Here is a 26,292-nt window from a genome sequence, read left to right on the forward strand (position 1 = left end):
CACTCACTAGAGTTTGCTCATGTGTTCTGTATAGTAGGTGTTGTGGTAACACCATTTTCCTACCTGTCAAGACCTCATGAGGGCTAACACCTGTTGCTTTGGCAGGAGTCGATCTGATTGCCATCAAAACCAATGGTAAACGTAAATCCCAGCTGGAACCTGCTTCTGCCACAAATTTCTTTAGAATATCCACAACAGACCTATTGCTTCTTTCAACTGTACCTGAAGACGCCGCCCGATATGCGATATGTAGTTTCCTTTTCACACCTAGTATTTGCCATACTTTACTCATTAGAGTACTTGTGAAATGACTTCCTCTGTCTGACTCAATTCTTTGTGGCAACCCAAACCTTGAGAACACATGGTTCACCAGCAATGTGGCTGCTGTTTGCGCACTACAATCTGGTGCAGGAATGCATTCAACCCACTTTGACATCAAACATACCACACTCAAAATATAACGGTGTCCTCTGCTCGACCTTTTTAAAGGACCTACATAGTCTATTTGCAAATCTGACCATGGGAGAGTTAGGCCTCTTTTAATCAATGGTGCTCTATGCATTGGTGAAGCAGGTTTAAATTGGGCGCATACTAGACATCCTCTAGTATATAATTCCACATCTTGGGACATATGTGGCCAGTAAGCATAATCTTTTAGTATTTCTAATGTTTTTTGTGAACCTCTATGGCCTGCAGTTATGGCATCATGTGCATGGTGTAGCATTAGTCCTCTGAATGAAAGGGGTACTACCCACTGTATTTGCCCTGTTATGGACTCTCTAATCATGAGTCCATCCTGTAATCTAATTCGTGTTTTGTTCTTTAATAACACCCTCAACTCTTCTTTTCCCATACAATCTTTTTCTGTTAAAGGATTTTGTTCAGGATCTATCAAATGATTATAATAGATTCCCAAAATTTGATCATTCTTTTGTGCCTCAATCAAATCTTGGTCTGGCGTGTCATGACTCCACTGCACCACCGGTTGATCTACCTCCTTTGGTGCTTTAGAACGTGTCACTGCATCAATTTGTATTTCACCCATTAAATAATCAATATGTAGCAATTCTCCCATCACAGCCCCAATCTTAGCCAGATGGTCTGCCTTATCATTTCCCTCCTTATCCTCTCCTGGTGTTTTTAAATGCCCACGAATTTTTCTCCAGTATATTGTTAAATTATTTTCTGACACCAATTTGTCTATGGCTTGTATCATTTTTCCATGTTTAAGTGGCTTTTTGTTGTATGTAACCATGCCTCTTGCTTTCCAACCAGGCAAATACTCCACAAAGCTATTCCGTGCATAGTCAGAATCAGTCACCAGGACAATTTCACTGAACTTTTTATCAACTGCAGTAGCAATTGCTTTATAGATGGCTGCCAATTCCGCCACCTGACTGCTCCTATCCCCAATCCTCATCCCTATACTGGGGACGCCTTCACATTTCAACCAGACATTTCCTATTCCTGCCACTAACTGTTTATTACTGTCATTTTCAATGTGAAAAGCACAACCATCCACATATACAGTTGGCAAATCCTTGCATGTTTTTTCATCAAAAGCTTTGTGTGATGATTGTTCAAATTCCTGCAAACTAGTTTCCACTTCCATTTCATTTGGTATTTGTTCAGCTGCACAATCATGTAAGTCAGCTAACCCTTGAGCAATTGGGCTCTTTTTATTTTGTCCATATCTCACTTCTACGGGAAAACCTTGTAATGCCAGCGTCCATGAAGTGATTCTGGATTGTGCGAGATTGCCTGATCTAATTCTTTTACTCTCTAAAAATTGCAAAGGTTGATGATTTGTTTCAATAATCACCTTTTCTCCCTGAACAATGGGGCGGAAATGTTGTAGCGCCCACACAGTGGTTAATAGGGCCTTTTCACATTCATTAAATTTCATTTCAACTTGGGAAAATGCCTTACTTGCATATGCAATGGTTTTGTGATTCAAATCGTGTTTTTGTGATAACACTGCTGACATACAATGTTCAGAAAAACCTATTTCTATAAAGAAATCCCTGTCCTTTATGGGGTATGCTAAACATGGTGCCTTTACAAGACATTCCTTTAATTTAGCCACTGCATCAGACTGCCCTCTTTTCCATTTCCAGGGAGTATTCAGTTTAAGCAGTTTAGTCAATGGTTGAGTGATTTCTGCATAATTTTCAATGAACTTTCTGTTATAGCCTGTCATCCCTAATAAACTTTTTACTCCTTTCACATCTTTAGGATCTTTTAATCTTTGTATGGCCTCTATTTTCTTCCTTTGTGGATTTAGCCCATGTTCAGTCACTTCATGCCCTAGAAAGTTCACTTTTTTCTTGCACCATTGTGCTTTTTGCAAAGATACTTTGGCGCCTGCTTTCTGGAATTGGCCAAGTACATGTCTTATTTCATCAAAATGGCTTTTCAGGCTTTCATTTTTTATCAGGACATCATCCACATAACCTATTGTTCCTCTTTCCGCTGCATCCGGCATGGCCTTTCTCAAAAATATGCCAAATTCACTCCCACTATTGATGTACCCGAACGGAGCTCTAAGCCAGGCATATTGAGTCCTGTCAAATGTAAAGGAAAATAAGTGTTGTCTCTCCTCTGCCAATGGCACACACCAATATCCAGATGTGAGATCTAATGTGGTAAATACATTTGAACCATGTATCTGAGCTAGGCCCTGATCAATGAATGGTAGTGGCCATCTAGATACTGGTACTCTTTTATTTAACTCTCTTAAGTCTGCACACAGCCGCCATTGACCATTTGGCTTTAACACACCTAATATAGGCGTATTGGATGTGCTATGAATGGGCCTGATTATTCCCTGTGATTCCAAATTTTTAAAGATCTCTGCCAATGATTCTAAACATGCCAGCGGTAGTCTATACTGGCGTACAAACAGTGGATTCCTGCTACAACCTTCTGGTAGTGTGGCCACATGTAAATCAGTTAAACCACAATCATAAGCATCTTTTGCAAATACATCCTTAAACTCCATAAATATTTCCCTCAGGTCGTCTCTATCCTTATCGCTGTCACATGCATCCGCTAAGGAGATCTGCTCTTCTACCATTCTGGAAAATTCTGGAAACTCTTCTGGTAAAGGAATCTCAGCGCTTTCCTCTAACTGTGTGGCTGTGTCGTTTTGTAGAGCTGCCACTTTTAAATATTTTGGCATATCAGCTTCCACTTCAATGGGCTGATTTCCTGTTTCATTTTCATTTAAATTAAATATTATGCAATCCTCTTGATGGCAGCACACTGTCTCATTTGAATCATAAGGATAAACAGAATGAATTTTAAATATTATTTTGGGCTGAGAGTCCAGGTGTTCTGGCAACTCGCCCTTGGCATCTACATATTTTTCAGGAATATTCCCAATCACCATGTTATTTAAATCTGCCGTATAATGTGACTTTTGTATGGCCATTCCTAATGGGGAGTTTTCCTCTAAATGAATATCCTGATAACCTTTATTATTTACCATGATTTTTACAGATCCCTCACCAATGTCTACCAATGGAATGTATTCATAATCCAGGCCTTGCTGTTTTATGGATTCATTCAGGCATACAAATGCATCAGAGCCTTTCATCTGCTGCCCATTTTTGCATTTCAGTGTTATTGCAAACTGTTTTGTAAATGCAGGAATAATAGTATCTTTCCTTATTTGTAATTCGACTGCATAAGGAACCAGTTGTGCACAATGATAAGCCCTTCTTTTGTCTTCAAATTCAGGTGCCGGACCACCTAGGCGTGACCATATTTTTTGATTAAGGAAATCTAACACCATACACATTCTGTGCATGATGTCATTGCCCATGTAAAATTCATTTTGTGCTCCACTCACTATCCATACATTATGGTAAATTGTTTTCTGCCCAATGCTAATTTTAAGCATGCATCTGCCTGCAATTCGGTTTTCAAAGTCTGGACTGTCCAACCCAGAAACATATTGGTTTTTAATCCTAAATTTCGGGATTCCTTCCCTCTCCATAATTTTTTGCAACAATTTCTCATTAATGAAACTCCTTTCATGTTCAAGTGCTAAAGTGGCTTTTATTGTTTTAAGATAATCATTTATACCAACATGAACCCATGGTTGCTCATCTTCCATGTGTATTTCTGCCAGAGTGGTAATGTGTTTTTCTGAATCTGTTTTAGGAATAATATTCTGTTTGCATGTTTTCTCTTTTAAATAGAAACGTAATGTGTGCTCATCTATGGCAGTCTGCCAATCTTTCCTTGGGTCCAAGTATATTTGTACAGGTAGTTTTTCATTGTCGCTCTGCATTTTGTCTTGACACATTAATATAACAGTGACACTAGGTATGCAGCTATTCTGGAAATATACCTCCACAGCATCATTTGTTTTGGCAACGGTGTGACATTCATTTATATTGCTGTTTTGTGATTTTAGTTTCTTAGGCCTCAATGGTTTTTTGGTTAAGGACCACAGCACTCCATTCACCCCATCTATGAGAGGAGACAATCTTTTCAGGCAATCTGTCCCCATCAGAAATGGAATTTCACAAATAGATGTGATCAATACCTCTTGTTTCATTCTGTGCTTTCCTATTTTTATGTCAACCTCAGTTACACATATGATGGGCACCTCCTCCCCATTAAAGTTATGCACTGAGCCTTGATTTGCCTTCACTGTGATCTGACTCTGTGGAGGCCTCCCTTCATTGATACTCTTTACCAGCTCCTTGGACATAATTGTGGCCTGTGCGCCAGTGTCAATCATAGCGAAGGTGTGGCATTTTTCTTCTACAGTGATGGGTGCATAATATCTGTCCTCAACTTCCTCTAATACACATAAGAAATGTGAATTCTTACTGATTTCAGGGCTCACCTTTCTCAGGTCTTTTTGACTTTTGGCTAAGCACATTGGTAAATGAAAAGACATTTTTCCCTCCTTTTTACCCATTTCTGTGCGAGATATTTTATTCATTTCTCCATGTTCAGAGGTTTTTTGGAGTGTGGCCACTGTTCGCCCATCCATCTGGGTAACATCAGAGACCACATTACAACCTTCCAACTGAACATGTGTAACAACATCATTCAGCAATTTGTCATTTTTTAATTCTGTGCATTTGTGATCATTTAGTGTAATACCAGCCCTTTCAGCCTCTTCAAAAATATGTGGCTCAAAGAATTCTTCAGGTGATTGACTTGTACCCTCCTTGTGAGTATTTCCTTTTTCTGTCTGTGTTTGGTCATTGTTTTGCTTGCCCACGGAAGGAGCTATGGCATCCCCACTTACTCCCTGTTCACTGGTATTCCCCATGCATGAGTCATTTTTCTTAAATCTATTCCTTTGTTCTTTTGGAATTCCTAATGTTTCTTTTTCATTTGTGCAAATCTTTGCTGTTTTATTTAGCTCTAAGTTAAACCGTACCTCTTTTTTAGAAGTATTTGCACTTTCTATCACAATTTCATTTACTGGTACTTTCATTTTTAATCCATTAGGCATCTCAGAGTCGTTATATCAGAGCAATCTGTCATTTTGGCACTGCAGTTATCATGAGTCACTTTTCGGAAGCCCCCCGGTCATTGCTATGGCCATCAGCCCCCTCTTTGGAAGGTTGTTTTTGCGCTGTATAGAGCTTTCCTATTTGCTCAGCTAACATTTTCACTTGGGCCTCAAGGCACTGGAACCTTTCCATCTCTCTAGGATCCTCTTTCTGTGGCCTAGGTCGATATTGGTTGTTTTCCCCCTGATTGGATCTATTCTGATACCTCTCAGGTGATTGATGTCGGTTGGGATGGTTTCTGAACTCTTGATTCATTTGTGGAGGGGAGCGGGTTGCACCCATCCTTTGATTATAGTCCCCTGGTGGGGAATCATTGTACTGGCGTGGACTGTAGTTCACGTTTTGCCTCATGTCCTGTCTCTCAGATTGTGGGTACTGGCCCCTATGTTGATTTCCATTATCAGTAAATCGATCCACATATTGGGGCCTATCCTGATTACCATATATCATGGTGTTGGGATCAAACCTACTCTGTGTCCCCAATGACTGGTAGGGACCATCATTTCTTTGATCTTGATTTTGTCTCTGGTTATTGTTCATACCTGCCATATCAGGCCGATATCCTACCCGGGGTCTATCCCCTAAATATCTAGGGCTGATGTAGCTCTCTCTATTACTAGGATCATGTGTTTGGAACATTGGTACAGGAAATGGCGATCTTTGTTGATTACCCCTTTGTTCAGGTGTCACATTATTTTTACCTTGGCTTTGAGCAGACTCAAGGGACATTTTGGCTGACCTGATTTCCATTACTGTGGCTGAGGGTTCTTTAGATTTAGGCCTGGTATCTTTCATTTTATCACTTTCTCTACCCTGACAATAGAGTACCTCATATAGCTTTGTGCTTTGATGTACAATCCATTCAAGGGACTTGTCACGGTCAAATTCACGGACCAATTGGGATATGATGTCTTTCTGTAGCCCATAGAAGTATGCAGTTTTAAACTCATTGGAATTTGAGTCAAAAGATACATCAAAGCGAGAGAATGCTCTTTTTAAGTCTTGTAAAAATTAGCGAGGGGATGTATTAGGTCCAGCAGTAATTGTGTACGCGACTTTCTTTGCCTCCTGCAATGACTGAAAAGGAGAAAAATGACGCCTAATTTCTTTTTCAAACTCCAGCCATGTCATATTCTGCTGTTCATTTAATCCCCTTATGATGCTGGCCGTCGGGGCATCTAAAGTTAAATGAAAATATTGTCTGTACTGTTCTCTAGGTATCTGGAGTGCTTTAAAAATGTCATGTACCGCTTCTAAGTGATCCTCAATGCAGCATTCACCTCCCTTTTTAAATGGTTTGATCAGGGCTTTAATGGATTTCATTATTTTTATGGGGCTACTTGTTGCAATGCATGGAATTGCACTATTTTGTGACTCAATCCTGTCTTCAGGTGTATGGGATTGGTGGCTGCCCCCAATGGGAGTATCAAATCCCCCAAGGGCGCTGCAACCAAGTTCAGTCACCGGCCAAGTCACTGGGGCACTAGCTCTTTGGGCAGAGCTAGAATTCACCTCCACTCCATTGAATGTGGTACCCTGCCGCCTCTCCTGGGACCTGGGAAAGCACATTTGCTGTTCTAAGTCCTTACACTTTTTAAGGAGTCTGTTTGCTTCATTTTGCAAATAATTATTTTCATCATTCATTTTATTAATCACCTCCTGCATATCGCACATTTGCATTTGGCATTCATTGAACTCTTTATTTCTCTTGTCTCTTTCTTGAATCATTTTAATCATTTCTTGTTCTGCACTCTGGAGATCACCTTCTTTTTCGCAATGTTCTTTTTGTAAAATCTGCATTTCTGAAACAACCTCATCTTTATCCTGCCTAATGTGATCCACTAAGGCTTTTAAGTGTGCCAATTCTTGCTCACTATCTTCAAATTGTTTCTTGCTTTTGGATAACTGAGTATCAAAGTCTCTGCATTTTAATTGCATGTCTTTTTGGCATACATCCAATTCTGCTCTCAACATTTCCTGATTTTTACTTGCCCCCTCTAATTCAGTCTTTAACCTGTTAATTAGCTGAGTATCATTCTCTTGCATTCGCAGGGATTTGTTTAAAATAAACCATATTTTGCCGCATAGCCGTATTAAACAGTCTTTCTCTGCACTTTTATCGGCTGCATTCAATAATCTTGTAAGGCAGACCTGAATTATGCTGCCTTCTGCAAAAATATTGTCTAGTTTTTCTTTCTGCACCTCACCCTGAATGCGGTTACTCCATTCTAACGTGCTATTCGAAGACCAATTCCCATGTGCAAATAACTTTGCCTCTAAATATTGCACTAGATCCGAGAATGTGGTTTCCCTTTGTGACATTCTGAAATTCGTTTTTAGTGGCACACTGCTATTATAAAATGGGTTCCCTTTAATGTGCAAATGGCAGTGTGAGACACGCTTGCCACGCCCAGTAGGTACTCTATGATCACTTTCCCGGCCTGCAACGCACCATAAATATGTAGGGTATTTTGTGGAGATTTGGGGCCTGACGATATTTTCTTACCGCCGAAATATAACTTAGCAACAATCACTCCTTGTATCCAGATTGGACCATGTACAACAATAATACAGTGAACATGCATTATTTCAGCACCCAGGCCTGCATATTTGGTATGCGTGGGTGGTAGGCGCGGTTGGTGGTATTTTGGTGAGCATAATTCCCTTGTTTTATTTGTGGCCCCAATGTCCAAAATCCCTTATCTTTGCTTAGATTTTTCGTGTAATCACTAGAGAGACCTCAGACCTACATTTCAGGAATACCACATTTTTCAGTGTTAGTGTGCCACCATGGGCGATCTCACTGACTTATTTACGACAGAGAGCTATATATGGTAATCTTGTGGTAATTTCCACTACCTTATATACGGTAGAGAGCTATGTTCAGAGAGTCTCTCTTCCCGTTGGCTCATGTACCTCCAACGAGCTATGCTACAATCACTCACAACTGTTCATACTGAATCTGACATGCACACATCTGTCTTAAAATGACCATTGCACTGTTTAAAATCTCCCCACATCATCGGCATTGTAATGGTAAATAGTAAATACACCACCCGTCTGTTTTCAAATATTTTTCTGTATTATAAAAGTTGCATTTAAACACGATCTCACTCTTTACAGAAATAAATAAAATGGTACAGTAAAAGCATTGTCTATGACACACTGCAAAGAGAGTGGCGGAGAACAGAACTCAAATTGCAACATTAGCATTTGATTAAGGCATGCACAGGAATCCTACACTGACTGCATATTACCGTACACACTCAGCTCCCACACTTCTCATTACCTTATCTTTTTAGTTGTTCTCTTTGGCTGTTCTCTTTGTGAATGTGGCTCCCTTGGATTAACTCCAGCAAAAATGAACGCTTGCCTTCTCAAACCGGGGTCATTGCCTGGAATTCTCAGCTTTTGCAGATAGGAACGCCTCAGCCAGTGGAAAGGTCCTTCTTTCAGCTCTCCCCAATCTCGACTGCCAAATCTTGACTGTAGCAGGACACAGGGATCTGCATTCAGTCAGGAGTCCCACCGCCAGGTTTTCTCCCCAGTAGTGCAGAAAAATGTCTGCCTGTCTTTTTCCCCGATACTGCCCACTAAAACTTTCATCTCAGCCCTCTGTATGACGTGTCCCAATGAAATCCATCATCTCTCATCCTCCTACTCTCAACAATAGCTTCGCTTATACATTTGCAATTGTTGCAAATCTGACTTCCTTCTTCCTGCAGTTACTGTGCACAAAAACACGGAGAATCAGGCAGAGAAGAGAAGAAAAAAAATCTGCACACACATTTAAATGGCTTTCAGAGTATGCCTAATTCTGCAGTGGAGAACACATTTTATTAGTGGGTTATGTTAAATAAGGTTTTATTAGTCAGGTTAATGGTTAATAGGTTAGCTGTTAATTTTCAAATGTGTCTCTCGCACCATAGGCATTTCAGGTGAAAAATAGTGTGCATTTTTAAATGAGCACGTGTGCTTTTAACTGTAAAAATAGATTTGCATCTTATATGTTAAAATCGTTTTTGACTGAATAGCCTGTCTTTCCTTGTTAATCTGGTAACCCATATAGCAATGCACCGCACCCTTGTGGTGGTGCTGCGAAAAAAAATTGCTACCTGTGCAGTAGTGCTGTACTCTGTGCTGTTTGCTACCTGTGTAGTAGTGCTGTACTCTATGCTGTTTGCTACCTGTGCAGTAGTGCTGTACTCTGTACTGTAACACGCCAAATATCCTTACAGATCTTTTAATGTTGGTGCTTTTCTGAAAACCATGTTGGGTTTTCTTCGATGTGCTTCTTAATACTAGCATCAGTTTGTAAAATGCTCCAATGCTTTTTGAGGATATTATTTGGTTGTGCTTGCATTGCTGCTATAGGTTGTTGTGTAGTTAACTCTAAGCTACTGATCCTGCTTTCTTGGCTGATCTTTTAATAGATATTCCCTTATTACTTTTTGTGATTTTGAATATGCTTCATTGAGATGTTTCTGTTGATATCCCCGTAGTAGAAATGTCTTTTTTAGTTGCTGTGTGTGATGTTTAACTTTTTCCGGTGAGCTGCAGTTTCTTTTTACTCTTAAGAGTTCTCCATGAGGAATGCTTCTTATTGTATGTGCGGGAGGGTTACTATCCGCATGTAGTATGGTGTTGACTGCAGATTTCTTGGTGAACAGGTTAGTTTGAATTTTGCCTTCTTCCACATACAGCTCCAGATCTAAAAATTCTATGGATGTTTGACTTTTGGTGAGTGTCAGCTGTATATTGTATTCATTCTGATTCAAGTAGTTGACGTACTCCATGAGGTCTGTTACATTGCCATCTCAGGTCATGAGCACATCATCTATATATCTTCCTCAATAAACGATTTTGTTGTGCTCTTTAAAGGATTTGTTCACCCAAGTGTGTTTTAACTCATAGTGCCCCATGAATAAGTTTGCATATGGGGCACGAATTTCGCACGCATCACCATTCCTTGTAATTGTTTGTAAATGGTTGTTATATTCTAGTACGAATTTTAGCATCTTCATGATCATTTCATTTTGTTTTATATATGAAACAGATCTTGTTTTTAGAAAAAGTCTGTGCTTTCGATACCCTTTGTATGTTTAATACTCATATAACGAGAAACTACGTCTAAGGTTAAAGTTATCTTCCCAAGGGATTTCCTCTAGTTGTTGGATTACATTTTGTGTGTCTTTTAGGTTTGAGGCTAGGCCCGTTGTTAAGGGTTGCAAGTGTATATCTATGGACTGTGAGATCCTCTCTGTGAGTGAACCTTTCCCTTGATAATTGGTCTACATTTGGGAAAAAGGTTGATGGCTTAGTAAAAAGCAATTTGAAATTGATATGTGGTATGATTTTTCATAAATCTAAGAAAGAAAGTTGAAACAATATAGCTAGCGTACTGTATCAGTGTAAGGAGCATGATAACCATCAGTGAGTATAATAAAATAGGCAATTCTCCTTTTGTCCTTTGTGGAATTGTTAAAAATCTCGGTATATTTAAGGAGATATTGGTGATTAAAGTGTACTCCCATCTCAATGGGGAATATGTGGAGGCCATTACCAGCACGATCACGGATACCATAGAGATGGGTGATGGAGGTTCCTAATGCTTAGGTAATGGTGGTAAGGGATTTTAATACCCACTGTGATGAAGCACAAATAGCTGTGAATGATTGGGAAGACCTATGGGGTGAGTTTGAAGTGATAATCCCTCCAATTTTTGGATAGGGAAGGTAAAACTCCCACCTCTTATGTAAAGAGGGCTAATGGAATTATATGGATAGAATTGATTAAATGTTGGGGTCTTCTCTACCTAGATATTGATAATTTAGATTCACATAAAACTACATTGACAAATGGTAGAGTAAGTTATCGGTTGGACTACATGTTTGTCTCCAAGGGCCTAAGGGGGCAAGTGAAACAATTTGAACATATCCCTATAAACCAAAATTATCATTCTGTACTGAAATGCACGTTTAAATCAGTAAAGTGCCAAAAAATATACACCATTGGTAAGGTAATGAATATTCAAACCTCAGCAGGAGGGAACAGGATTAACTGGATGGAAAGAAATCTCACAAATGTGATGAGATGTTTAATCGTCTCCCCTTTGATAATAAAGATATTGCTGTGTTGGGTATGTCAGGGCTAAGCGCCATGATTGATTTGATTTAAATGACTACTAAAAGAGCTTACATTACCCAATTTTCGGGGAAGAAACATTCTAATATGTATGACCACAACAAAAAAAAGAAACTTAATGGGGATATTAGGGTTATTAAATCAGTAAGGGATCTGGATGCTGAACAAAACCGTAAAAAGGAACGTACCATCTGTACGAGATACAAGAACTGGCTTAGAGCTTATCGAAATATCACCAGAAATGCTTTAAATGCTTTAAATGCTTTAAACCAGAAAGTCTTTAAATTATGTATAACCTTGGACTCCAAGAAGTTCTGTTACCGCTATAGACAATATCTGATGGAATATGATGATACAGACATTAATATCGTACCAGTGGAGGAATGGAAAACTTATGTGGCACACCTTTATTTTGAGAAATATGAGGTCAATAGGTTACAAATTTAGGTTTGGGAGCATAATGTAAATGATTTCCCATTTGTTTATGCTGATATTCTCAAGATCATTAACTACATGAACACATCTAGAGCTCCGGGCCCTGATGGATTAGCCAATGTGGTTATAAAATGCAACCTCATTAAGTGGGCAACCTTTTTATGGATCATGTATTCTAATATCTGACATAGTGGGGTGATACCAGATAGCTGGAAGAAAGCTATTCTGGTCCCCATATTTAAGAAAGGTGAGATAACAAATATGGGCAACTACCGCTCATTGGCCGTGGCGGACACTTTCTGCAAAGCAGTGTGTACTCTCCTACTAAAAATTATTAACCAATAGAGTAGCACAGAGAAATTACTTGCCCCACAACAAACCAGTTTTAGACAAGCTCTCAGCAGCTTGGATAATCTGACTCTCTTGAATCACATCCTACCAGATACATATATGAAAAAAGGACAAACCTGTATATATGGTTTATTGATTATTCAGGAGCTTTCAACTGTGTGGAAAGAAATATGCTATGGAGCAAGTTGTTTAAATGGGCACTGTGCCCAAGAGTTTTCAATGTTTTGAAAGCCATGTATACAGATACAACAGTGATGATCTGTTTGGATAAGGGAGCCTTTATTCCTTCTCTGCTCTGTACAAATAAGGGTTTGAAGCAGGGCTGTGTAGCCTCTCCAGTACTGTACAATTTGTACATAGCAGATATGAAGGATGCCCTTGGTACTGTGTATTAGGTTACCCTCCTAAAATTGGTGGTTTTGGTGTCAGCTGGTTGTCATATGCTTATGACACTGTCATCATGGGCAGAACGCCAGTAGGGCTGCAGCCTGTGCTCAATGCCCTGGATGGGTATTTCAAGTTAAATAAGCTGCCAATTAATGTAAAACAGAACAAAATCATGATAATGGGGTCACGGTTGCATGGGAAAAAAAAATCAGGGTTATATGTGGAAGCTAAATGACAAGGTGATTAAAGTATTAAAGTGGTGAATATGTATCCATATCTGGGTATCCCAATAAAGAATATGCCTATCAAAATTCTTTACAAACACTCCCTAAAGAATAAGATGCTGGGAAAATGGAATGTTATCCAACACTATACTCCTTGGAGGGGTTCTTAGACCTCTAAATAAGTAGCATTGTTCCAGGGATCCTTTATGACCTAAAATTTATAGATTGAAATATCTGTCTTGGTTTAATAGACTAGAAGGCAAAATATGTTGCACAGTTCTTAAGATCTCTGATACGGTTCCCATCGAAGCAATAATATGTCAACTGGGTTTGGTGTCTCTCAGTACAATATGGAAAATGTGGTGTTGCAAACTGTATATAAGAATAAACATGTCTGAACGGAACCATGATAGTTTAATGAGCATTTTAGCTATGAACATGGATGGGAATATCAATGTAAATGAATGTATGGCAAGTTTACAAAGGAATGTGATGTCCTTTGTTTAGGATATTGGTATCCCGATGCCTGGAGACGATATTGAGGTTACCACCTTTCAGAAATGGCTTAAAAAGAGAGCCATGGAGTGGGATATGTGCAATAACTTATTAAAACTTAGTAGGAAGAAATGGTATATACAATATACCCTGATGGGATACGAAATTGGGAAACCAAAAAGATATATCACAAAAATGTGCAATCTGGGGTTTTTACCTTTCATCCTGTTGCTTCGGTTTAACGTATTACCTTCTACACATTTTTGGGGAGCTGGTTGGCTGTACCGCACCAAGATAGACTATGTTGATTGTCCAAGAAAGAGGTGGAAACTAGCAGATATCTATGGAAAAATGTTATGTATTGTCAGGAATATTACAATAAAGGTTATAGGGATTTGGTGAGTGATCAGAGTTATGGTACCGGCTGACCAGTTTTGGTCAGCCATATATACAGCAGACACCTTAGTGTATTTGGGAGCGGCATATTACATTTGAAATTAAATAGAAAAAAGTTACCCACAAACCAGTTATTAATGCAATAAACCTTAGACTTCTCCCATTCTAAATATTATTTCTGTGGTATAGTTATATCGGTAATTTTATGATGTGTATATTTTGTATTTTAATAGGGAGGCTGGTGGCTAACGCTTTCCATTTGAAAATCTACAAATTTTAATGTCTGAAGAATTCAGTGAGAAGGTTGATTATGATTTGTTGTAAATTTTATGATTAGATCCAATAAGTATATGATTAATGGAGCAATATATTTGTTTTGTATCATTTGTAAATGCATTGTTTGTAGTGGATCTTTTTTATGAATGTTCGTATGTTAAGTGTACAAGGTTTTAAATAACCAATTGCACTATAAAATACATTTTAAAACAATTAAAAAAAGGTAACGGATAGCCTAAAAAGGAACGTTTTTAGATCTTTATGAAACTGCAAGTGATCAGGTGTCTCACATAGAAAAAGAGGAAGAGAGTTCCACAAGGTGGGGGCAAGGATGGAAAAAGAACGTCCTCGAAGTCTTGCTCTGCGAAAACGTGGAACCACCAAAAGACTTATACTCAGGGAGTGAAGTCTTCGTGCTGGTAAATAGGTGGTGACTTTGGGGCAGAGAAAAGCTGGACCTATCTTTTGGACTGAGCGGTACACAGTACACACGACCTTAAACTTATTCCAGCTTCTAACCAGAAGCCAGTGAAGCTTGGCTAGCAGTGGCTTGGAATGGGAGAGTTTAGGGGAATCCAAAGCCAAACGCACCACTGCCATTTGAAGGGTCTGGAGTCTCTGGATCAGAAAATCCAGTTGACCAAGATAGATGCCATTGCAATAATCCATGACGGAAGCAGTGACTATCAAGGAACGAAGGGCAGTAGGCAGAAAGGGTGAATGGAAGGAAGGGTCTTCAAGTCCCTCCTACCCTTCATTCTCACCAACGTGCAGACTATGGGCCTCATTTGACCCAGGAGGAGGACCATGGTGCTATTAGCACCATGGTCCATGTCAGAGTTCGCCATGGCGGAATGGGGAATTACCACCCCATTCCAAGGTTGGCGGGGCGGTAATTCCCCATGCCGCCATGGCCTTTCTCCATTCCCATTTTTGCCCCATAGGGCTCAATGGGAATGGGGAAGGGGCTAAGTACGGTGCCGCAAATTGCGGCACTGTACTTAGCACCAAGGTCCCTTTGCGGGTCCCTACTTTAACGGCTGGTAAAACCAGCCGTTAAGGTCAGGTCCCGCAAAGGGACCTCGTAATTAGGCGCTAATAGGTTAACGGCGCCGCAGCCTTTTACGGCGCCGTTAACCTATTAGCGCCTGGGTCGTAATGAGGCCCTATGACTCGTCCAGCAGCCAACCATGCGCCTGTGGCCAGGAATGCGGGATGGCTGCGGGTCGACAAATGTGGCTGCAACACTCAGCCAGCAGCATGGTACCTGACTCCATTTTGTGGCACGCTCAGGCTCTATTTTGAACATAAAAACGCAGGCCTCTGTCATGATGCCTTCCTCCAAGGAGCCAGGTCCGACCCAGCGACCCCAGAGGCAGGCATCATTTCCCCCAGGGGAGTGCCAGCGGGCCCAAGCTGGGGCCCTTTGGACGCAGTCCTGGCGCCTTAGACGCCAGGCTCATGTTGGACCTCTGTCCTGGCGCCTTAGGCGCCAGGCTCATAATGCTAGACATGTGTTCTTAATGTGCACTTACCTGATGCAGACCATGCTGCCACATCCAGGCCCTCTTGAGGCCTGAATGGAACTACTTTACCTGAGGGACTACTTTCCACCCGGGTGTGGTCGGGGAAGGATACATACCTGATCGGAGGAAGGATACACACTTGGGACTTCTTCCAAAGCTATTTAAACCACACCCGATCAGCAACTCATGCTTCGTGTTGTTCTGCTCCTCGCAGCTGGACGCTCACCGTGCCAGCTCCTGCATCTGGACGTCAGCCACGCCTGTCAGCATCCGAGGTCACCTGCAATGGGAGACAAGAGACCTTACCAGCTAAATCTGCACCACGGAGACATCACCGACGATCCTGAAAGGGAAAACATTATTTTTAAAAGCATTTCGTTACGATCGCTGCAGCGCTGCATTTTACTCACCTTTCCTGGGTTCCTCCATCTTCAGCAGCGATCATCCGGATACACAGCCACTTCCCAGAGCCTAGAGAAAAAGACAAGAATAAGAGGTGAGAGAAGGAAGGGAATAAGACTTACCTGTTGGGTCATTCCCATTTCATTTCGGGTCTTGCCGCTTCCAGGCATTTTCCGGACCCCGGCCCCTATGGGGAAAAAAGACAAAGACATTGAATGAGTGTATGCAAAGACAGTTCCCGAGCGCTCATCCAGAACTAACCTGCCATTTACTGGAACTGGAACTGCACGTTTCACTTCGGGTCGGTGCTATATCTCCGGCATTCCGAACCCCGGCCCCTATGGGGAAAAAAGACATAAGCATTAGCGCTTGCTGCAAAAAGACAATGAACATTATTATTAAGCTTGGACTTTTGAACTTGCAACAGAACTTTTACAGAGCCTTACCTGAATAGTCAAGCTTACCTGAACTCCCATCAACCCTCAATCCAGTGAAGTAACTGGGTCTCAACGCGCCCCTGCATCAGAAGCAGGATGGAGAGCTCATCCTTCCTGACCCTAAGTTGAGACTTCACGGGGAATCGTGGAAGGGTATCGTGGAGGGTTGGAAGAGAGTGGGAGGCTTGAGCATAACTCAGTCAGTAGGTAATACTCCCTTTTCACGCACAGGGGAATATTCCTGCGAGCGGAGAAGCCAGAGTAGAGGGCCCTTCCTGTCCATCTTCAGAGTCCTGCGCTTCACCATTGAAGAAGCATCAGCACTCGAAGCCAGACCTGCGCCTCCGTGGGAATCAGGTGAGCATTACAGAACGCAAAGCCTACCCACAATTTCCCACCCGGGCGCTATGGGGACTTCCGAGACTGACCAGCTGGCCCAGCTTTTGGGGGAATTAAGGGGTGCACTCAGCCCGCCAGGAGACTAACGCTCTCAAAAGAGAACTGATCTTATCCAAGGAAAGAACAGATGACCTAGCCAAAAGGCACACTCCTTTACCTAATTCCGGAGACATTTCCACATCAATGGGTTTGAGTAACCCGGTACAAATTAATCTACCTGGACACATGCATTTGGCCCCGCCTGAACGTTTTGCGGGGGATCCCAAGAAATATGCCGTCTTATGAACCAATGTCGTTTACACTTTCTATGCAGACCCGGAGCCTTCCCTAACGACCAGACGAAGGTAGCCTTTATACTATCTTACCTCAGTGGCAGTGCTGCCGATTGGTCTATTCCATTGGTAAATCAGGATGATCCCATTCTCCAGAATTTTCAGGGCTTCCAGGCCAGCAGGGAAAGATTGTTCGCTCGACACTCTCAAGGACAGGCCCTTGATAACGAACTGCTATCCTTACGACAAGGTAATCAGGATCTTCTGTCCTACATAGCCACCTTTAACAGACTGGTTGTGGAAACTGGATGGCCAGAAAGCAAAAGGATCACATTGTTTCATCGAGGCCTGCGCGGAGAGCTTAAGGATGTTCTAGCTCAGATAGTAAACCCACCCCAGGTCTGCGCAGACTACATTGACTTGGTGGTTCAACTTGATCACAGACTTCAAATTAGAAAAGCAGATCGGGTCAAGTATGAAACCCGAGCACCGATCAAAACCTACGCTAACTCCAAGAGTACCGACGTATCTGAACCTATGCAAATCGGTGGTGTTAAAGGACCATTAACGCAGAAAGAACGAGAGAGAAGGCGGCAAATGTAAATTTGTCTGTATTGTGGGACTTCCGGTCACTTTCTTCGAAATTGTCCAGTTAAACCACTTAAGAAGGTGGTTGGAGCTACTGATAACGAATGACACCTGATTCGGGAAACGACCTAGCCCAGCAAGCGTAGGGGTCCGCTTTCCGAGCTTGAAAACTAACTCTTTGACCTCGCATTGTGTCATGCCAATGGTGCTCATGGACCCAAAACAGCCTCAGCAGTTGCATGCTCTAAAAGCATACATCGACAGTGGAGCTATTGGAAATTACATAGACCGTGAATTGGCTTCCAGGATTAAGCTTCCTCTCCGCCCGAAAGTAACCCAAGATGTCATTACTACAGTAGATGGAACCGAAATAGCCTCAGGGCCTGTAACGCATTCCACTGTTGAAGTGACACTGGTGGGTCAGGATGGACATCGGGAAGCAATCGTGTTTGATGTGATCAAGGCCCCACAATTTCAAGTAATTCTTGGAATTCCTTGGTTAGAAACACAGAATCCCAGAATTGACTGGCGAGCAAAGAAGATAAGTTTTCCTGATTGTGAACCAACTTGTTATCCAAGAAATCCAGCTATGGGTCTAGCCTCAGCAACTTCCACCCCTGTACAGCTACCGTCAGAATACCAAGAATTCCAAGACGTTTTTCAGAAAGAACAGGCTAACAAGTTACCTCCCCATCGGTCTTATGATTGCGAAATCGATCTGGTATCCAATGCTCAACTACCTTGTAGTAGGATTTATGCTCTTACGGAACCTGATAACCTGCATTTGCGTCAGTATTTAGATCAGTACCTAGCCAATGGTTTTATTCGCCCGTCCAAGTCTCCTGTCTCTTCAGCTCTGTTCTTCGTGCTGAAAAAAGAAGGCGACCTTAGAACGTGTATAGACTATCGCGCCCTAAATCAAATAACGATTAAGAATTGTTACCTCTGCCCTTGATCCCTGAGCTGATCGACCAGGTGAAAGACGCTTGCGTGTACACCAAGTTAGATCTCCGAGGAGCTTATCACCCGGTGCGCATAAAAGAAGGCGACGAATGGAAGACTGCATTCCGCACCAAGTTTGGGCTCTTCGAATTTCAGGTGATGCCCTTCGGTTTGTGCAATGCACCTGCCGCCTTTCAGTACTTTATGAATGATGTTCTTCGGGAACTTATCGACGTCTGTGTCACTGTTTATATTGACGACATCCTGGTGTACTCTTCTTCAGAATCTGATCACAGAAAACATGTTAGGGCAGTTCTTGAGAAACTGAGCCAGCACAGATTATTTGCAAAACTCGAAAAATGCGTTTTTCCTACCACAGAAGTTGAGTTTCTCGGATTCATCCTGACACCTCAAGGAGTCCGAATGGACTCGCGAAAGGTGGACGCCATCCTCAAATGGCCATCTCCAAGCTCGGTGAAGGGAGTTCAGAGCATGCTCGGCTTTGCCAATTTCTATCGAAGATTCATCCCGGAATTTTCCCGAACAGTCCAACCCATCACCGCTCTCCTAAAGAAAAACAAACGCTTCGAATGGACTCTTGAGGCCGAACAAGCCTTCCAGGACCTGAAAACCAAATTCACCTCTGCACCTGTATTGAAGCACCCGCACCCAGATCTCCCGTACATAGTGGAAACCGATGCATCCAGTTCGGCCATGGGAGCTGTCCTGTCGCAAAGAGACCCAAAAACTAACCAACTACACCCAGACCCAGTGGCCTTTTGGTCCAGAAAATGTTCTCCTCCTGAAATCAACTACGCAATTACCGATAAAGAGTTACTGGCCATCAAATCTGCTTTCAAGGCTTGGAGTCACTACCTTCTCGGGGCAAGACACACCATCACCGTAATTACGGACCACAGAAACTTACAGTATTTAAAAACGGCCAAAGCTCAATCTTCACAACTCCGATGGGCTCTATTCTTTGCGGAATTTGATTTTATAATTACCTATCGCCCTGGCTGCAAGAATGGAAAAGCGGACGCCTTATCCCGGATTGGCATGGAAGAACCTAATTCAAGCTTAGAACCTGTGCCCATCAAACCTGAGCAAAGAATCTTAGGCTTAACTTCATTACAAACTATTGAGGATATCCAAACGCAGGTAAAACAACTTCTAGACTCTTCAACCTTACTGGAATGGAGTCAAAAGGGTCCTCATTACACCGTTAAGGATGACTTACCCTACTTCCAGGAGCGGTTGTTTCTACCAAGTAAAGAATTGCAAGAACCTGTTATTGCCCATCATCATGAATCTTTAATGGAAAGACACCCTGGTATCGCTAAAACGGAGGAAAAAAGCAAACGCCACTTCTGGTGGCCTTCTTGGAGAAAAGACATAAAGTCTTTTGTACTGTCTTGTGGAATTTGCGCCCAAAACAAGGCTCAAGAGAAAAGGCCAGCCAGCCTACTTCAACCCTTGGATATTCCACCGGCGCCATGGCACACCCTGTCAATGGACTTTATAACAGATCTGCCTCCTTGTGCTGGTTACAACACAAAAATTGTAATTGTGGACCTATTCTCCAAAATCGCCCACTTTATCCCTTTAAAGGGTTTGCCTTTAGCTTCCACCTTGGCCAAGGAATTCCTGGAGAATATAGTTTGCATACATGGTTTCCCTTCTATATTAGTCTCGGATCGTGGAAGTCAATTTATCTCACATTTTTGGAAGAAGTGTTGCCAACTAGTACAAATAGATGTGCGGTTATCCACCAGCCACCACCCCCAGACCGACAGACAAACTAAGAGAACCAATCAGACTCTCGAGCAATATCTTCGGTGCATGTTAAACCAATCCGAGTTAAATTGGAAAGACATCCTTTGGATCGCAGAATATGCATACAACAATTCAGTGCATTCTGGAACCGGACAAACCCCCTTTTATACTTTGTATGGTCACCATCCTCGGACCTCTGACATAGATCCACCTCTGACCCTGGAAATGCCCGCAGTAAATCATCTGCATTCCACAATAACCCGAGCCTTCAAAGAAGCTGCAGCTCATTTACAGCAAGCCAAGAAAAAGTATAAAGAAAACGCTGATTTGCACCAAAGTAAAACTCCTCCTTATCAAGTAGGAGACCAGGTATGGCTAGCAACTAAACATTTACCCCTCAAGGGCCCGCGAACCTTCAATCCCAGATTCATAGGACCTTATCCCATCAAAGCTATAATCAACCCAGTGGCCTTTAAACTGGATCTAATATCCAACATGCTTATTCATCCAGTTTTTCATGCATCACTTTTGAAGCCAGTACAACCAGGAACTCGATTGTCCAAGCCTCCAGATCCAGTTCAAATTGAAGGGGAATTAGAATTCGAAGTTAAAGACATTTTAGACTCCATGGTGGTAAAGTCGAAACTCTTCTATCTTGTTGACTGGAAGGGATATGGACCTCAGGAGAGATCGTGGGAGCCTAGTAACCATGTCCACGCACCTCGATTAGTAGAAAGGTTTCACCAGAGATTTCCGAACAAGCCCAAACCCCCGGAGAGAAGAACTGTGGGAGGGGCCTTGGCGGGGGTACTGTCATGATGCCTTCCTCCAAGGAGCCAGGTCCGACCCAGCGACCCCAGAGGCAGGCATCTTTTCCCCCAGGGGAGTGCCAGCGGGCCCAAGCTGGGGCCCTTTGGACGCAGTCCTGGCGCCTTAGGCGCCAGGCTCATGTTGGACCTCTGTCCTGGCGCCTTAGGCACCAGGCTCATAAAGCTAGACATGTGTTCAAGTGTTTTAATGTGCACTTACCTGATGGAGACCATGCTGCCACATCCAGGCCCTCTTGAGGCCTGAATTGTACTACTTTACCTGTGGGACTACTTTCCACCCGGGTGTGGTCGGGGAAGGATACATACCTGATCGGAGGAAGGATACACACTTGGGACTTCTTCCAAAGCTATTTAAACCACACCCGATCAGCAACTCACGCTTCGCGTTGTTCTGCTCCTCGCAGCTGGATGCTCACCGTGTCAGCTCCTGAATCTGGACTTCAGTCACACCTGTCAGCATCCTGGGTCACCTGCAATGGGAGACAAGAGACCTTACCAGCTAAATCTGCACCACGGAGACATCACCGATGATCCTGAAAGGGAAGACATTATTTTTAAAAGCATTTCGTTACGATCGCTGCAGCGCTGCACTTCACTCACCTTTCCTGGTGCAGCGATCATCCGGATACACAACCACTTCCCAGAGCCTACAGAAAAAGACAAGAATAAGAGGTGAGAGAAGGAAGGGAATAAGACTTACCTGTTGGGTCATTCCCATTTCATTTCGGGTCTTGCCGCTTCCAGGCATTTTCCGGACCCCGGCCCTTATGGGGAAAAAAGACAAAGACATTGAATGAGCGTATGCAAAGACAGTTCCCGAGCGCTCATCCAGAACTAACCTGCCATTTACTTGAACTGGAACTGCACGTTTCACTTCGGGTCGGTGCCATATCTCCGGCATTCCGAACCCCGGCCCCTATGGGGAAAAAAGACATAAGCATTAGCGCTTGCTGCAAAAAGACAATGAACATTATTATTAAGCTTGGACTTTTGAACTTGCAACAGAACTTTTACAGAGCCTTACCTGAATAGTCAAGCTTACCTGAACTCCCATCAATCCTCAATCCAGTGAAGTAACTGGGTTTCAACAAGCCCCTGCATCAGAAGCAGGATGGAGAGCTCATCCTTCCGGACCCTAAGGTGAGACTTCACGGGGAATCGTGGAAGGGTATCGTGGAGGGTTGGAAGAGAGTGGGAGGCTTGAGCATAACTCAGTCAGTAGGTAATACTCCCTTTTCACGCACAGGGGAATATTCCTGCGAGCCGGAGAAGCCAGAGTAGAGGGCCCTTCCTGTCCATCTTCAGTGTCCTGCGCTTCACCATTGAAGAAGCATCAGCACTCGAAGCCAGACCTGCGCCTCTGTGGGAATCAGGTGAGCGATACAGCCTCACAACCACAAGCGGTCTGCAGGGCTGCAGCTCTCTCCTCCTGATAGCGCACAGCAAGCCAGGCACTTCCCTCGCCCTCCTCCCCTCGGCATCCCTGCTGCAGGCCTGTTCTCACGGGAGACTAGGCACGAACAAGTTAAATGAAAAACACTGTATCTTTCACCTTCCGCAGTCCATCATTGTCCTGCAGATTACCGGGCTGAAGCTGGGGATTGAGAAAAACAAGCTATCTTCATACAACTTGTCCTGTCCCCTCACAGTCCCCACATTTATGACATATGCTGTGGGTAAACCCCCAACCCTGTTCCCCATTTGAAGTGCCCGACAGGCATACCTAACCCGTGTGCCACCCTGTTTCACCCAATGCAGCTAATCCCTTTGAAGGGACTATAAATTCACTTCTGTCGTTGTATGCCACTAGATTGATTGTATACATTGAAATAAGGTGATCCTCACCCATTCCAGATTGCACGCAGAGCCATGAATTGTATGTTTAAGCCTCTCATCACCGAGCATGGATTATTGGTTGTTACAGAACACATGAAACAATGCATGATATCAATATATACTCAATGATTTTCTAAAAATGTACGATTTTGAATATATTCAATTAGCATCGCAATATGTATGGTTTATTATGATGTGTGTCGACTGTACAATAAAGTGTCCTTTGTATCATATGTACAACCCCTGAGCATTGAATCATGCACCCCATATCGTAAGCAGAATTTTGCACACCTTTTTTGATGTACCTATACACACACTAACCAAGTTCTACCTCGTTTGTATGCTCCATGTGTGCCCCCCTGAAACATAAACAATATATGACCCAACAGGCTGCAGAGACTTTTCTCCCCTCTCATGTAACACTGCGTGCTCAGTCCCCACCTTCCCTCCCCCTCTGGCCGGGCTGAGATATAAAGCCATGGCCCTACAGATGATGTGATGCTATAATTGTAACCCCTCGCCCTTCCCTTGTGCCTGCACCCAGCGAGCACCCTCCTAAACCACCAGACTCGGATTGAAAGAAATATGGGCAACAAGCCTCTCATCCCACCACCTCTTGCTATACCGACTAAGTGCCCTCTGACCCGATAGTATCCCAGTATGCCCTAACCCCTGACAGGCCATAGAGACCATATATATACTCTTGTACTAACATACTACAAAGGTATCCCCCACTAGATCTAACAAAGAGGAATGATAGATGTATCCCTGTCTGTGCCCCCCGATAAGCCACCTAAACATATGAAAGCCACTCACCCATTGCTCACTCCATGTATAGTATTGTGTTATTTTTCTTGTGATGTTAGAATAACGATTTGTAGGATTTACAGGGCATCATGAATTGCAATGAACACTGAAAGAATATGTGTGGCCACAAGGGAAATGTTAGTGTAGCCAAGAACTATCAATCAACCATCATCTGATCAGAGCTCCACCCTGATGAGTCCAGCTGACCTGCAAGCGCATCACCATGACACCTCAAGGAGCCTCGCCAATCCTGAAGCTTCACCACTATACATCCATATGTGCCCTTTCCCACTGCCCAATCTCATCGATCATGTATCCCTTCACTCCCACGTCATAGGTGACTTGGTTTTGTAACAAAATGTGAATGTTTGCTGATGTTTGGCAGAGCGCTCTCAGAGTTTGCAGATTTCTCTGCTTGCCCTAAATTGGTTTGGATAAACTTTTACTTTTTGACTTCACCCGCACTTGGTCTTGGTCTCATTCCCATCTGGGGTGTGTCTATCATTGACTCTCATTGGGGAGTTGTAAATGCCTTTTTGGGGGACGCTCATTTTCAAGGGCAAAACCTTCCTCTGTATTTTCAGATTCAGGAACCTCACCCTACAAACTGAAGTAATGTGAGCATCGTGTGATCCCAAGGAAAGAATTTATATCCCTAGGCTTTTCACACAGCTACTGGGGCCAGGACACGGGCCAATAATATCCGGCCAAAAGTTTGAATTTCAATAGGCTGAAGGGTCAATTGAGTCAACTACCAGGACCTCATTTTTTTCTCCATTTAGCTTCAGCCAGTGACTTACCATCTAGACACCAATGTCCGTGAGGCAGTCCCTCAGTTTCGAGGAGGGCCTTGCCACCCAGGCGGAAGATCAGCTGAGTGTTGTCGGCGTATGTATAAAACATATGCTGTGAGATGAGACCAGGTCAGCAAGAAAGCGCAAGTATAAATTAAACAATAAAGGGGACAGGTAGGAGCTGTGGGAAACCCCACATGGCACTGAAAAAGGGGTAGAAGAAAAAGGAAACAAAGACATTGTCTGCTTGCACGGACTAGAACCAGGCTGAAGATATACCTGTCATCCCAGTTTGTTGAAGGTGCTGGAGAAAGTTCAAGTGGTCAATCATGTCGAAGGCCGCAGAGAGGTGACGGAGGATAAGACTCTGACCTCTCCACAATCTTGCCTAACTGCCAAATCATCAAGCACTGAGAACATGACTGACTAAGTACCCATGCGTGGCTGAAAACCAGCTTGGCAGGGGTGAATATGGCCTTCCATTTCTAGGAAACTGGAGAGTTGGGGGGTACCAATGGACTCCATAAGTATCATAAGGATGGACAGTAGCAAAATGGGACGATAACTGTCAGGGAGGGCAGTGTTAAGGGGGGCTTTTTCAACAGGGGGGAAAAATCACATGTTTTAGAGGCACCGGAATCACCCCGTGGGGCATGCGTAGTTAAGAGCAGCAGAGAAAAAGGGAACACAGTCTGACGGAAGAGGTGGAATCAGAGGTAAAGGAATGGGATGCAGAGGAGTATCGGATTTCAATTTGGCAATGCCATCCGCTACAATCTCATTAGTCATAGGGTTAAAGGAGAACGTGGAAGATGCTGCCTCCAGGTGGTCTGATGATACCAAGATACTGTCATAACACAAATAAATAAAAAATACAAATACCATTAATTTCGTTCAAAGATTCTTTAATGTCATCATTTGTAAAATCCTCAGGTGGCTGCCAAAGAATCCCCCTCCTCATTTGCATGACTTCTTCAGCTATTAAAAAAAAAACATTAACATTTTTATAAACAATTAAACACATAATTGACTTCAAAGTAATTTTACTAGTAGCACACAGATTGCAAACCAGTAAATATAAATACATCACTCACATATGTCACCTTCAATACTATCTTCTTTACCACACAAGACATACCTAAAACCACAATCACCTTTATTACTGACCTTCATTACTTAGGTCATAAAAATCCTTACACCAACTTACAAACCAAACTGAAAGGATTACCTTAAAGGATAGTTCCGGGACTTTTTTTTTATTGTCCCTACGGTTCGGCCATGTGTTTTTAAGCATAACTCGGTAGATCGTAGAAAACTTTCCTATGGACCTTACCCGACTTTTCGTCCATTAACGCACTCGAAATCAGCCGCCATTTTCTGATAATCCTATCATTTCCCCCCATCGCCCTGGCTCACCTGCTTTTGCGGCACT

The sequence above is a fragment of the Ambystoma mexicanum genome, chromosome 11 (genome assembly GCF_040938575.1).
Source record: "Ambystoma mexicanum isolate Mex_15411 chromosome 11, UKY_AmexF1_1, whole genome shotgun sequence".
Lineage (NCBI taxonomy): Eukaryota > Metazoa > Chordata > Amphibia > Caudata > Ambystomatidae > Ambystoma > Ambystoma mexicanum.